General features: G+C 36.6%; 1 protein-coding gene across 2 annotated transcripts in view; it reads left to right on the top strand.

Moving 5' to 3' along the window:
• The first annotated feature begins 572 nt into the window (after positions 1–572).
• Positions 573–14436, top strand: part of LOC123878965 (low density lipoprotein receptor adapter protein 1-B) — a 23461-nt gene continuing 9597 nt past the window's right edge. The window contains exon 1 of one of the 2 annotated variants that reach the window (XM_045926369.1): positions 573–588. The gene's annotated coding sequence lies outside the window, so the exon portion shown is untranslated. Of the gene's footprint in view, positions 589–10556; positions 10699–14436 lie in introns of those variants that run through there. The other variant, XM_045926368.1, reaches the window with a different exon arrangement.

The raw sequence follows: 14436 nt of genomic DNA, 5'->3' as shown, positions 1-14436 counted from the left end.
TGTCTGTCTATCTGTCAAGTTCCGTCAATGGAATCAAAACCTATGGGGTACTTCCCTCTGACCTAGAATCATGAAGTTTGTCTGGTAGGTAGGTCTTATAGGTCTTATAAGTAAAGGAAAAAAATCCGAAAACCGTAAAGTGGTTACATCACAAAAAAATGTTATATCTTATACGATAGCACGGAACCCTTAGTGTGTGAGTCCATATCGCACTTGACCTGTTCTTTCCACTCTACCAAAAAAAAAATCGAATTTTGTGAGCATCTAGCTAGAGATAATAAAGGATTTGGTTTTAGTTTTTTTTTTTTTAATTTTCAGATTATATTTTTACAAAAAAGTTCACCACTCCCAAAACGATTTCAAAACACAAAAACTAGGTATTTTAATTTTTTATTTTTTTATTTGGATGATATTTATGTTTTATAATTTTTATATTTAAGTATTTATTTTTTAATTGGTATTTTAAATGTATTAAGTACTAATCGGAATTTTTCTTATTATTAAAATTAATTTTAAGTTTTAAACTAATTAAAATATTTCAAAATCCACATACCCGTGTCACAGACAAAAACTAATTAAATTAAAAAAAAAACACGCGCGCACTGTTGTATAAAATCTGTGTGACTAAGGCTGAAATGTACACAGCCTAAGGTTTTATATGAGCCAATTGCATAGTGTGGACATGAAAGTTAAATTTTTATATTAATACCACTTTGTTAAATTAAAGTTGCAGTTATTTTAAAGGTAATGCATTCTCAATATTGGTTATCATTTTATTATTAACCTTCGTTTTTAAAAATCCATACTTAATATTATAAATGCGAAAGTGTGTCTGTCTGTCTGTCTGTCTGCCACCTTTTCACGGTCCAACAGTGTAACTGATTCTGACGAAATTTGGTACAGGGTTTGCTTATATTCCGGGGACGGACATAGGCTTCTATTTATCCCGAAAAATCAAACAGTTCCCGCGTGATCCATCCGCTTAACCGATTTGTATGAAAGGTACCGAAGTAGCTTGCGTCCCTGTAATCGAAATAGGCAACTTTTATCCCGGAAAATCATACAGTTCCCACGGGATCTATAGAAATCCAAATCCACGCGGACGAAGTCGCGGGCATCCTCTAGTACCTAATAAAAAGCAGAAATTGCTGAAATTGGTAAGAGGCGCAAGTATGCCTCTTTTATCGAGGGTTACATTTTAGTTCAGTTTGTCGTGAAGACCCTTAGTGCTAAAAAATTTTTACGAGACATTCTCAATCGGTGACAGAAGGGCTGGTACATTTTTTGCGCAAAAGATCAGCCTGACTGTCCAACGCGGACATGCAGCCAGAATTCTTGGCACCATTCCGCTCGGTCATCATTTATATAGTAATTAGAGCTTTAAGTTTCATTGTAATTTTTTTTTAAATGTTGAATTTTTAAAATAATTGATGTAATGGTAATAATTAATTACGCTAAGCTAGCCCTAGTCTGAGAAGACGCCCACAACAGCTAAATGTCACTTGAAACTTATTACAACTGTCAAAGCAGAATCTAAAATAAACTGGACATATTTCAGACCAATATTCTACTTCCTTAGGGGTTGAATTTTCAAAAACGAGCGATTCAGTACGCGATCCAGTAGTTTGAGCTGTACCAGAGTAAACTAGAGTGAGGAAACTCTCGGTTTGATCCTGGATCGTCGATATGTCATTTAGGCTATTCCATTCCATTCTATCAGCCTGTCCAGTTGTCCACTGCTGGACATAGGCTTTTCCAAGAGCGCGCCACCAAACACGGTCCTCCGCCTTCCTCACCCACCCGCTCCCCGCCACCTTCTTCAAGTCATCGGTCCAGCGGGCTGGAGGTCGTCCCACACTGCGCTTACCGGTACGCGGTCTCCACTCCAGAACACGTCTGCCCCATTGGCCATCGCTTATTAACTACTATGGTGATGCAAAATCAAAAAGACAAAAAGAGCAATCGCCGAGTTTCTTGCTAGTTCTTCTCGATAGGAACGGCATTTTGAATCAGTGGTAAATTATTCAATGACGATTCAAAAGCACTTGTAAAAGTTTATTTGAATAAAAATGTTTCTATTCTATTCTAAAGAAAAATAGAGCTACTTTAGGGCTACATGCGTCTAATGTGTACATTTTGACGCCTGCCAACGATGCCTCGACGTTTTGTTAGAAGTTATTGTTGTGGTTGTGCGTTGATAGAACAGTCAGTCAGTCACCTTTTCCTTTTAGGTATATATTTAGTACTACAAGATGCCCGCGACTTCGTCCACGTGGATTTAGGTTTTTAAAGATCCCGTGGGAACTGCTTGTTTTTCAAAAAGTTGCCTATGTGAATAACAGGGACGCAAGCTACCTCGGCACCAAATTTCATACAATTCGGTTAAACGGATGGGTTTTTGGGAATCCCGTGGGAACTCTATGATTTTCCGGGATATAAAGTGTCCGTCCTCGGGGATATAAGCTAACCCTGTACCAAACGTCAGAATTAAACTGTTGGGCCGTGAAAAGGTAGCAGACAGACAGACAGACAGACAGACACACTTTCGGATTTATAATATTAAGTATGGAAGAATGGATGGAAGTATGGATTTACATGGTCATATCCACACAACTCTAACGTATTTCTCACGCTATGTTTATACTATGTACACTACAATTTTAATAACCAATAGAAGTAAACAGCGTGAAAACCGTTATAACTAGAGTCGTTTGCCGAAATTTATAGGTTTTGAGATATTACATAATCTAACTTTATCTGGTAGATTCATTTGTCTATAACAAAAGTGCTTACCTAGTCATTAAAAATATTTCTATTCTGTTCTATTATCTTTATACAGGGTGTTTGGTAATTAGTATATAAAGACGACACGTACCCATGCTACTTTGGTCTGATAAACACAATGCTGAAGTATAATGACGAAATAAAATTATAAAAATTTCCATACAAAATAATTAAAAAAAAATTATGTCAAAGTTTTCATGACCCTAACGTGCCCTAACTCACTGAGATCGTTGGCCATCTTTAGATAGGCCAACGATCTAAGTGAGTTAGGGCACGTTAGGGCCATGGAAACTTGGACATTAAAAAAAAAAATATTTGTATGGAAATTTTTATAATTTTATTTCGTCATTTTACTTCAGCATTGTATTTATCAGACCAAAGTAGCATGGGTACGTCTCGTCTTTATATACTAATCACCAAACATCCTGTATAAGAGTACTAGCATAAGCCCGCAATTTCGTCCGCGTGGACTACACGAAAACCCCTATTTTATCCCCTTGGGGGTTAATTTGCAAAAATTCTTTCTTAGCTGATGTCAAAGTCAAATTCAAATAATTTATTCTCAGCGTTAGCTTACATCCCGGGGAAGGACATAGGCTACTTTTTATCCCGGAAAATCAAAGAGTTCCCACGGGATTCTTAAAAGCTCATCCGTTTAACTTATTTATATGAAAGGTACAGAGATAGCTTGCATCCCGGAACCTGACATAGACAAACTTTTATCCCGGAAAATCAAAGAGTTCCTGTAGAATTTAAAAAAAACCTAATTCCACGCGGACAAAACGCAGTCATCATAATATATTACCAAAATAATAATCTAAGTAGGTATGTGCAAAATACATTGATCTTTTATATCAACAAAAAACAGGCTAGGGGAACTAACGGAACTAACATAGTACTTCAAAGTTCAAACTGATGGTAGAGTCAATAGAATCAGACATATTCAAAAAAAAAGCTTTTAAAAGTCTATTGGTAAAAACACTTTGATTTGGAATTTCAAATATAAGTTTTGGACAACACGGCCTTTAAATTATTATGATGTCAGAAAAAAACCGGCCAAGTGCGAGTCAGACTCGCGCACTGAGGGTTCCGTACTCGGGTATTTTTTCCAACATTTTGCACGATAACTCAAAAACTATTATACATAAAAATAAATAAAAATCTGTTTTAGAATATACAGGTAAAGCCCTTTCATATGATACCCCACTTGGTATAGTATCTTACTTTGAAAATTTGAAACTTATTTTAATTTTTTTTTTAATAATGTGACCACAAATTCGCGGTTTTCAAATTTATTCCTGTACTTGTGCTATAAGACCTACCTACCTGCCTGCCAAATTTCATGATTCTAGGTCAACGGGAAGTACCCTATAAGTTTTCTTGACCGACGACGGACAGACAGACAGACAATAAAGTGATCCTATAAGGGTTCCGTTTTTCCCTTTGTGGTACGGAACCCTAAAAAGACCTAGGATTTCATAGTATTGGTTGAAAACCATAGTACCTATTTTAGAACCTTGTCATCCGCAGTCGAACATGCTAACCACTAGACCCAAAGACGCAGTCAATTTCTATGCTATTCTATTCTATTATAATCTATGGTAGCTATGGTAGTAGCAGCAGGTACAGTTCGCGACAGGTCGACATGGCAATCGGGGTGGAGACGGGTATGCGGGCTGTCTCCACCTCATTTTTTTTTATTAATTATCTGATATTGAATGTTTTACAAGTCTGCTTTTGACACAACAAAAAACCACTAAGGTTTACCATTGCCATGTCGACCTGTCGGGTACTATATACATATGTCAATTAACATTATAATTAAAAAGTTTAGAAACCTACACTTACAAAGTTACAATTTCGATCTGATAACCCCTAAACACAATAACAGTGCAATAAATCTAACCCCAATAGATCGTAAAAGATATAGGCATGACTAGCTGTGCCCGCGACTTCGTTCGCGTGGAATAGTGACTTTTCGGGCAGCATATTTTGAATTACATATACCGTCTTCTTTAAATTGACATAACCTTTTTTATTTATGAACCGATTGACATGAAATAAACACTAAATGTTAAGTGAAGCTTACTAAAATATATTAGTGAAAACCGTATCTAAATCGAATAAGCCGTTTCTGATATTAGCGTGCACAAACACACAGACAAACAGACAAAAAAAAATTAATTACAATTTCGGGTTCGGCATCGATATAATAACAACCCCTGCTACTTTTTTTTATATATTTCCATTGTACAGACACCACTTTTCTACAATTTTATTATATGTATAGATAAGTTGTAACAAAGGAGGTAACCAAACTATTCCACGCTGCGGGCAAGGTCGCGTTGAAACGCTATCTTTCTGGTTCCCACAACTATTTTGCCTGCAATCCGTTTGGATGGGTGTGTACTGCGATTGAGCAGTTTTGATACTCAAAAAAAATTAACAATTACATATTAATTAGGTAGTTTAAAAAAATTGACGTTGAAAAATTGCCGGTTATGATACTTGAAAAAAAATAACAATTACATAAGTAGCTCACAAAAGTTTTTATGCTTTTCGGCACTTTGACAAAGTAAAAAAAAATGCATAAAATATAAGATTAGGAATTAGAATCTTCAATTTGGTTATAATTTGTATTGTATATAATATTATCTACTAGTTACCTGATAAGTTGTAACAAAGGAGGGTACCATCAAACTATTCCACGCTGCGGGCAAGGTCGCGTTGAAACGCTATCTTTCTGGTTCCCACAACTATTTTGCCTGCAATCCGTTTGGATGGGTGTCTACTGCGATTGAGCAGTTTTGATATTTCAAAAAAAAAAAAAAACATTTATTTATTTAAAAATCTTTATTGCACACACATACTGAAAAAAAGTAAAATATACAGAAGAAAGAATACAAAAGGGTGTAAAGGAATGCGAAAGTGTGACTATCTGTCTGTCTGTTACCTTTTCATGGCGCATACGGTTAGCCGATTTTGGCCAAATTTGGCACAGACGTAGTGACGTTAGATGATGCGTGAGTTGGCACTGCAACGCGTAAAGTTCAAGTATCAAAACTGGCTGATACAGCGGGTCAACAGCAATTACGTTACGTCAGAACGCCGCGCCGCGTTCACAGTTTACGATATTGCGCCACCACTGACCGTTGGATGTTGTGGCCAATCTGTGATGACAGAACGCATGTACCCCACTAACCATAAGAGTTCTCATAAGAAATTTATGCTAATCCATACTAAATAATATACAAATGCAAAAGTGTATCTATTTGTCTGTCTGTTACCTTTTCATGGTGCATAGAGTTAGCCGATTTTGGCCAAATTTGGCACAGACGTACTGACGTTAGACGATGCGTGAGTTAGCATTGCAACGCGTAAAGTCTTTCGTTTACCAACTTTCTGGTAAATGAATTATCTTATCTTATCTTATCTTAAGTTCAAGTATCAAAACTGGCTGATCCAGCGGGTCAACAACAATTACGTTACGTCAGAACGCCGCGTTCACAGTTTACGATATTGCGCCACCACTGGCCGTTGGATGCTGTGGCCAATCTGTGATGACAGAACGCATGTACCCCAATAATCATACCAGTTCTCAGAAGAAATCCATGCTAATCCATATTAAATATATAAATACGAATGTGTGTCTATCTGTCTGTATGTTAACTTTTCATGGCGCATACAGTTAGCCGATTTTGGGCTTATTTGGCACAGACGTAGTGACGTTAGATGACGCGTGAGTTAGCATTGCAACGCGTAAAGTCTTTCTTGTACCAACTTTCTGGCAAATAAATTATCTTATCTTATCTTATCATAAGTTCAAGTATCAAAACTGTCTGATCCAGCGGGTCAACAACAATTACGTTACGTCAGAACGCGGCGTTCACAGTTTACGATATTGCGCCACCACTGACCGTTGGATGCTGTGGCCAATCTGTGATGACAGAACGCATGTACCCCAATAATCATCTCACAGGTAATCAAAGCAATTTAAAAAATAAGTACACGAGAATTAACTTAGGGCCAATTGCACATGAAGCGTGATTGATACAATAATTATTTGACTTTTGACTCCGTTACCTGGAGGGATTATTTTTTAGGGTTCCGTTCTCAAAAGAAACAAAAGAACCCTTATACGATCATTTCGATGTCTGTCTGTTGTGTCTGAAAAAAAACCTATAGGGTACTTCCCGTTGGCTTTCTGAACCAGTGATAGATGCTCTTGATGATTCAAAATACTTGTAAAAGTCTAATTGAATAAAAATATTTTGATCCTTTTTTTTTGTTGACCTAGAATCATGAAAGGTAGGTAGGTCTTACGTCAAAAGTAAAGGACACATGGTTATGTGGTTACATAACTAAAAAAATCAAAATTTGTACATTAGCAAACAATTGGTATTTTCAATTTTCAAAGTAAGATAACTATACCAAGTGGGGTATCCATATGAAAGGGCTTTACCTGTGCATTCAAAAACAGATTTTCATTTATTTTTATGCGTAATAATTTTTGATTTATCGTGCAAAATGTCGGAGTACGGAACCCTCGGTGCGCGAGTCTGACTCGCACTTGACCGGATTTTTGTCACAACGCCGCTAAGACGCCGCTAGTCTGCGTAAAGTACCTGTAATAAATATTTGATAGCAAAAGCACAGCAGCTGTTTATTGCTATAAATTTTGTCAGGCATTGATTTTTGTAAGCAATTTTCTACAGAAAAATACTTGGCGATTCAAGTTTATTACATACTAGATAGATGATGCCCGCGACTTCATCCGCGTGGATTTTGATTTAAAATCCCGTGAGTACTCTTTGATTTTCCGGGATAAAAAGTAGCCTATGTGCTAATCCTGGATATTATCTACCTCCATTCCAAATTTCAGCCAAATCCGTCCAGTAGTTTTTGCGTGAAGGAGAAACAAACATACACACACACACATACAAACTTTCGCCTTTATAATATTTGTGTGATATTATTTTTTTTTTAATCATGAAATGAATTAAGTACCTATATAAATTGACTCTTCAATTGGATCTAAGCAGATAATAATTTTCTCTTTTCTAAAATTTGTAATTTCGAAAGGTCCACGGAGGTTCAATCTCGCTCGGGCAAGCAATTTTAACTTTTCGGAGTTTCGGAGTGTTATGCGTGCTAAGCAATTAAATTCACTTGCTTTAACGGTGAAAGAAAACATCGTGAGGAAACCTGCATGCCCGAGAGTTCTTTGTATAAGTAATGTTCTTAAAGGTGTGTGAAGTCTGCCAATGCGCACTTGGCCAGCGTGGTAGTTTAGGCGCTACGGTGGAACACACATAAATACAAACCTAGGTGCATACATATTACATAAATAAGTACAAGACTACTAAAATCATAACCTTTCCTTTTGGCTTTGTCGTATTTTTTTTACCCCACAGTAAAAAAACTAATTCTGTACCTGTGTCTGTCTGTTAGTAGGAAGATAGGTAACCTACCTACCTACTAACCATTTTTTTTTCTAATTAAGTAGTTTTTTTTTTTAATTTTCATAGACAAAGGCACAGTTCCCACACTATGTCTACGAAGAAAAAAAAATAGAGAAGCCCTAATGACAGTAACGCCCGGGACATCGAACCTGAACTAAACCGAGCGAAACGATTGACATTCACGCGATCGGGATCGACATCAACTGTAAACACCCTAACAAAACCCATAATTTTAACATTTAGAAACGATAAAACTTATATGATATTTCGAGATTTTCATTTTATATTTAATGTAATTTTTTTGAAATTTTAGTTCTAAAAATGGGGGAGTTATAAAAGGGTTGGTATTTGAAGTCGATCTCGATTGTGATTACAATTGTAAAACAAGAGTTGAACCGTATCGTTGAGCATGCGTGGACTCTACCGGTGTAAAGTTCACGAAAGAGAGTATGCTCTATTTAATTTTTTTGTAACGAACTTTAAATTGAATAAACATAATTGAATACAAAATTGACAGTTGTATTATTGTTAAAATATATTTTACCCACCTCTATATCTCCATGTGTTGAGTTCTAGCTAAAGAGCCGTTTTCCACATCTAATGCCCTGAGCGTTGATAGATCAGTCAGTCAGTTAACTTCTTCTATTATAATATACTAAAGGATGCCCGCGACTTCGTCCGCGTGGATTTAGGTTTTTTAAAGATCCTGTGGGAACATTTTGATTTTCCGGGATAAAAAGTTGCCTGTAGGACGCAAGCTACCTCAGTGCCAAATTTCATACAAATTCGTTAAGCGGATGGGTTTTTAGGAATCCCGTGGGAACTCTTTGGTTTTCCGGGATAAAAAGTAGCCTATGTCCGTCCCCGGGGTATAAGCTATATCTATACCAAATTTCGTCAGAATCGGTTAAACTGTTGGGCCGTAAAAAGGTAGTAGACAGACAGACAGACAGACAGACAGACAGACAGATAGACAGACAGACAGACCGACAGACACATTTAGAATATTAGTATGGATTAAGTTACATTGGAAATGCTCATCTCTACACAGAGATTTCATCCAGCTTCCCGTTCAAGGTTGTGAATAGGGCGCATTAATACGTGGAATAGTTTACGAATACGAATAGTAATTACGAATTACGAAAACTAATTACGAATAGAGCAGACTGCTGGTCGGATACGCATCACTTACGGCTTACTAAATGCGTCACACATGCACGATTACAACAGGTGGGCACTCACACAAACAAATGACATTATACAGGCTGATTTAGTTTTATACATTAAACAAAAAAACTGACTGACTGACATATTGTGACGTCGGCCTCCTATTCGGGAGGTCGGGGGTTCGATCCCGAGACTAATGCAATTGCATTAATGGAATAAATATCACTTGCTTTAGCGGTGAAGGAAAACATCGTGAGGGAACCTGCATGCCTGCGAGTTCTCCATAATATTCCCAAAGGTGTGTGAAGTCTGCCGATCCGCACTTGGCCAGTGTGGTGGACTATGCCCAAAGTCCTCTCATTCTGAAAGGACACCGGTACAGGTACAGGAGGACAGTAGTGAGCTGGCAATGGGTTGATCATGATGATGATTTCCATCTTATGACTGTTCTGTTCTTCCACCTGTATTCAAATTCAAGATATTTTTATTCAATTAACTTTCACAAGTACTTTTGAATCGTCAAGTGCATCTATCACTGGTTCGGAATGCCTTTTTTACCGAGAAGAACCAGCAAGAAACTCGGCGGTCGCTCTTTTCAAAGATTTGATATACAATATTATGGCCATGTATAAAAGTAAATGTATAATAGTAATTCAAGTCCCGCGCATTGCTGGAGCGAGCTGCAGGTCAAATCCACGCTCTTTTATCATTTACATAATTTTCGATTGTATAATATGCTTTTTTCAGGAGCATAATTTTTAATACTTAGAATACTTAAACTTGTGTAAAAGCAAGTCTAAAGTATGTAAGTATGTCATCACTATTTCATTTTAATTCTGATCATATTTGGAACATGCTGTATCTCTTATCACTTGGTTACCTTAACATGTACACAATCTACAATTTTGCTGTTACACTTCAAAACACTCTTATTATTATATCAATAAAGTTGAATTTCAAATAACTAAAATGAAAACTAACTATGTAAAGTAATGCACATAAACCAATATAACGTGACCTTCTTCCCCCCTCTGTACCAAACAAATTTGTATTAAAAAGCGGCAGTATTATTATAGTCCAGGGTTCATATTAATTTGGTTCTGGATATATGTTCCGATTTTGAACACAGAATGGTTTTTCGTATTTAGAATTACGTCGGCGCCATATCGAACGGACGTTTGGACTTGAGTTTATTTTTTTTAATTTTCTTTTTTTTTTTTAGTTCTGTGCAAAGGTTTTAGGAAAACTCGGGAAAGGTTTTAGTGTTGTGATTTCTATTCTAAGTGTAAGTGTTATGTAATTTTTTTCTGCTGCTTCATTTATTTACGTTACTATGTTTTTATTGAATACAAAAGTAGTAGAAAGATAAATAATCGAGGGTTTGAAGTGCGACAACGCATTTTGACGCATTTTACCTCCCTTGCTTAGTGGTGGGCGATGTGGTCTTATAAGTGAAAAGTTCTAGGTTCTAATCCTAGTAGGGACGATTTGGGAATTTATAATTTCTTGTCTCTGGTCTGGTCTGGTGGGAGGCTACGGCCGTGCCTAGTTACCATATACCGGGCAAAACCGTGCCAAGTGATTTAGCGATACGATTACGTGTAGAGACCGATAACTGGGCTTTAGTAAAACTTCCTAATTAGCCCGCTTTCATCTTAGACTAAATCATCACTTACCACCAGGTGAGATTGCAGTCAAGGCAATAGCAACAAAGGCTTGTAATGGAAGTAAAGAAAAAAATCTTTCAAGTTTGTGTTGGTTAAGCAACGTTGACTGAAGTCTGTGATTGGATGGGTAACCTTCAATTTGGCCGGTATTCGTCCTTCGTGTCTCGTAGAGCACATTAAGCCATTAGTCCCGGTTATTATCACTAACTTCTGATAATAACTAATTAATCGATAAACCTGATCCTTTACCGATTTATACCTACAGCGTGTTTGTAAATCATATAACGTGAAAAGATTGGGATTTTCCGGGATAAAAGTAGGTAGCCTATGTGCTAATCCAGGATAATATTATCTATCCTCCATTCCCAGCCAAATCCGTCCGGTAGTTTTTGCATGAAGGAGTAACAAACACACACACACACACACACACACACATACAGACACATACATCTACATAAACTTTCGCCTTTAAAATATTAGTGTGATTTCATCGTAACTTTGTTTAGCAAAGCAGAATATTATTTGACCTTGACGCCATTTTGAATTTTATTGTTTTTTTCTTTTTCACAATTACACACTTGCGCATACAATTATTTCAGACAATTCTTTCAAGCGATTAATTTTAATAAAATGAAATGTTACGCTTGGGAATATCTACGTAGTATGATTAAAATACTTGTATATGTAGGTATTTACTATTTAACATATACCACAATTTTATAAAGTAACTAGCTGATGCCCGCGACTTCGTCCGCGTGGATTTAGGTTTTTTGAAATCCCGTGGGAACTCTTTGGTTTTCCGGGATAAAAAGTAGCCTATGTGCTAATCCAGGATATTATCTATCTCCATTCCGAATTTCAGCCAAATCCGCCCAGTAGTTTTTGCGTGAAGGAGTAACAAACACACACACACACACACACACACACACATACAAACTTTCGCCTTTATAATATTAGTGTGATTGAGGCTCGCGGCTTCGCGTGGACTTAGGGTTCCGTACTCGGGTATTTTTTCGACATTTTGCACGATTTCAAAAACTATTATGCTTAAAAATAAATAAAAATCTGTTTTAGAATATACAAGTAAAGCCCTTTCATATGATAACCCCACTTGGTATAGTGATCTTACTTTGAAAGTTGAAAATACTACCTAATTATTATTTGTTCATGGCCACATTTCAATATTTTTTTGTGATGAAACTACAAATTCACAGTTTTCAGATTTTTTACCCTTATGAGTGCTATAAGACCTACTTACCTGTCTAATTTCATGATTCTAGGTCACCAGGAAGTACCCAATATGTTTCTTGACAGAACGACAAACAAGCAACAATAAGGGTTCCTCTTATCATTTTCACGGAACCCTAAAAAACTCTACGTGGGTACTAACTTTTACATAAAATCGCAATAATTTTGTTTTTTCTTATAGCACTTGTGTTAGCAGCTTTATCTTATCTTATCTTGTTTGTTACACTATCACAATAAGATAAATCCATGTTAAAGATAAACTTACACATAAACGTCATATAAAACAATATGTTAAAAATACTGTAAAGTAACAAGTGTAAATTAAAAATTTATAACACCCCCGACAAGTGAAGGTTAGAGTAAATAGAAAAGAGCTGATAACTTTCAAACGGCTGAACCGATTTTCTTGGATTATAGCTAAGAACACTCTCGATCAAGTCACGTTTCAAACAAAAAAAAAACTAAATTAAAATCGGTTCATTCGTTTAGGAGCTACGATGCCACAGACAGATACACAGATACACACGTCGAACTTATAACACCCCTCTTTTTGGGTCGGGGGTTAAAAATAGGGTAGGTATAGAAGCCCTACCTGTAACGGCAAAGCAACCTGTCTCCCCTAAAAACCGATATTTTCGACAGGTGTTAAAGCCCCACACCATACAGCGTTTTTAGCTAACAATGACCTAACATGACAAAATGAGATATAATGCGTAAAAACCGGCCAAGGACGAGTCAGACTCGCGCACAGAGGGTTCCGTACTCGGGTATTTTTTCCGACATTTTGCACGATAAATCAAAAACTATTATGCATAAAAATATATAAAAATCTGTTTTAAGATGTAAAGGTAAAGCCCTTTCATATGATACCCCACTTGGTATAGTTATCTTATTTTGAAAATTGAAACATATTTTAATTTTTTTTTCAATGATGTGACCACAAATTCACGGTTTTCGGATTTATTCCTTTACTTGTGCTATAAGACCTACCTACCTGCCAAATTTCATGATTCTAGGTCAACGGGAAGTACCCTAAAGGTTTTCTTGGCAGACACGACAGGCACGACAGACGGACAGACAGACAGAAATATAGACAACGAAGTGATCCTATAAGGGTTCCTTTTTTCAAAATCAACATGGCGGCTGTATGGTGCCATTTTCAAATGAGTTTCTTTACTTTTTAGCTGTTTTTGGCAGAGCAGTCGCATGTTTTAATTTTTTTTGTCTTTCTTTCTTTCCTGTAAAGATACAACCTTGCACCATATTAGTCATAAAATAATGCTGGTACTTATTAAAAGTGCATTGATGTACGTCATCTACAATAAAGGCGCCTATTATTATCAATGATAACAGCACTTACCTTGATTGTAAACAATAAACCAAACATAAGTGCATTAAAAAAAAAAACCGGCCAAGTGCGAGTCAGACTTTCGCACCGAAGTCAACGGGAAGTATCCTTTAGGATTCTGACAAACAAACAGACAACGAAGTGATCCTACTAGGGTTCCTTTTTCCTTTTAAGGTACGGAACCCTAGAAATTAGAGTTGCGTGCCCGGTATCGAAACCCCGATCCCCCAAATTGGAAACCGACGTTATAGGCTATCATCGCTTTTAGTACATTTAGGCACACTTACGCAAAATAAAGAAATCATTTCATTTCATTTCTTAGTTATTTTGTATCTAGATTAGGTATTTTGTTGCAAAAATATCTAGATATTTTAACGTTAGAGTCACGTCTGTCTAGCTATTTTATTTATGTTTGCAGTCAAGGTGAGAGCTGATAACAGCTGATAAGCAAAACCTTCATTGTAATTGATAATGTCAATGGTACCAACTTATTGAGAAGAGTTTAGGAGGTATACGTAGCATGCAAATAAAACGAAGCTTTTTAGGGTTCCGTACTTCAAAAGAAAAACGGAACCCTTATAGGATCACTTTGCTGTCTGTCTGTCCGTCTGTCGTGTCTGTTAAGAAAACCTATAGGGTACTTCCCGTTGACTTAGAATCTTGAAATTTGGCAGGTATGTTTGGTAGGTCTTATAGCGCAAGTAAAGGAAAATGTCGAACACTTATCAGATGGACATGGATGGGGATTTTGCACGTTCTA

The sequence above is a fragment of the Maniola jurtina genome, chromosome 27, assembly GCF_905333055.1.
Source record: "Maniola jurtina chromosome 27, ilManJurt1.1, whole genome shotgun sequence".
In the NCBI taxonomy this organism is placed as follows: Eukaryota; Metazoa; Arthropoda; class Insecta; order Lepidoptera; family Nymphalidae; genus Maniola; species Maniola jurtina.
This window is presented reverse-complemented; position numbering and strand designations above follow the sequence as displayed.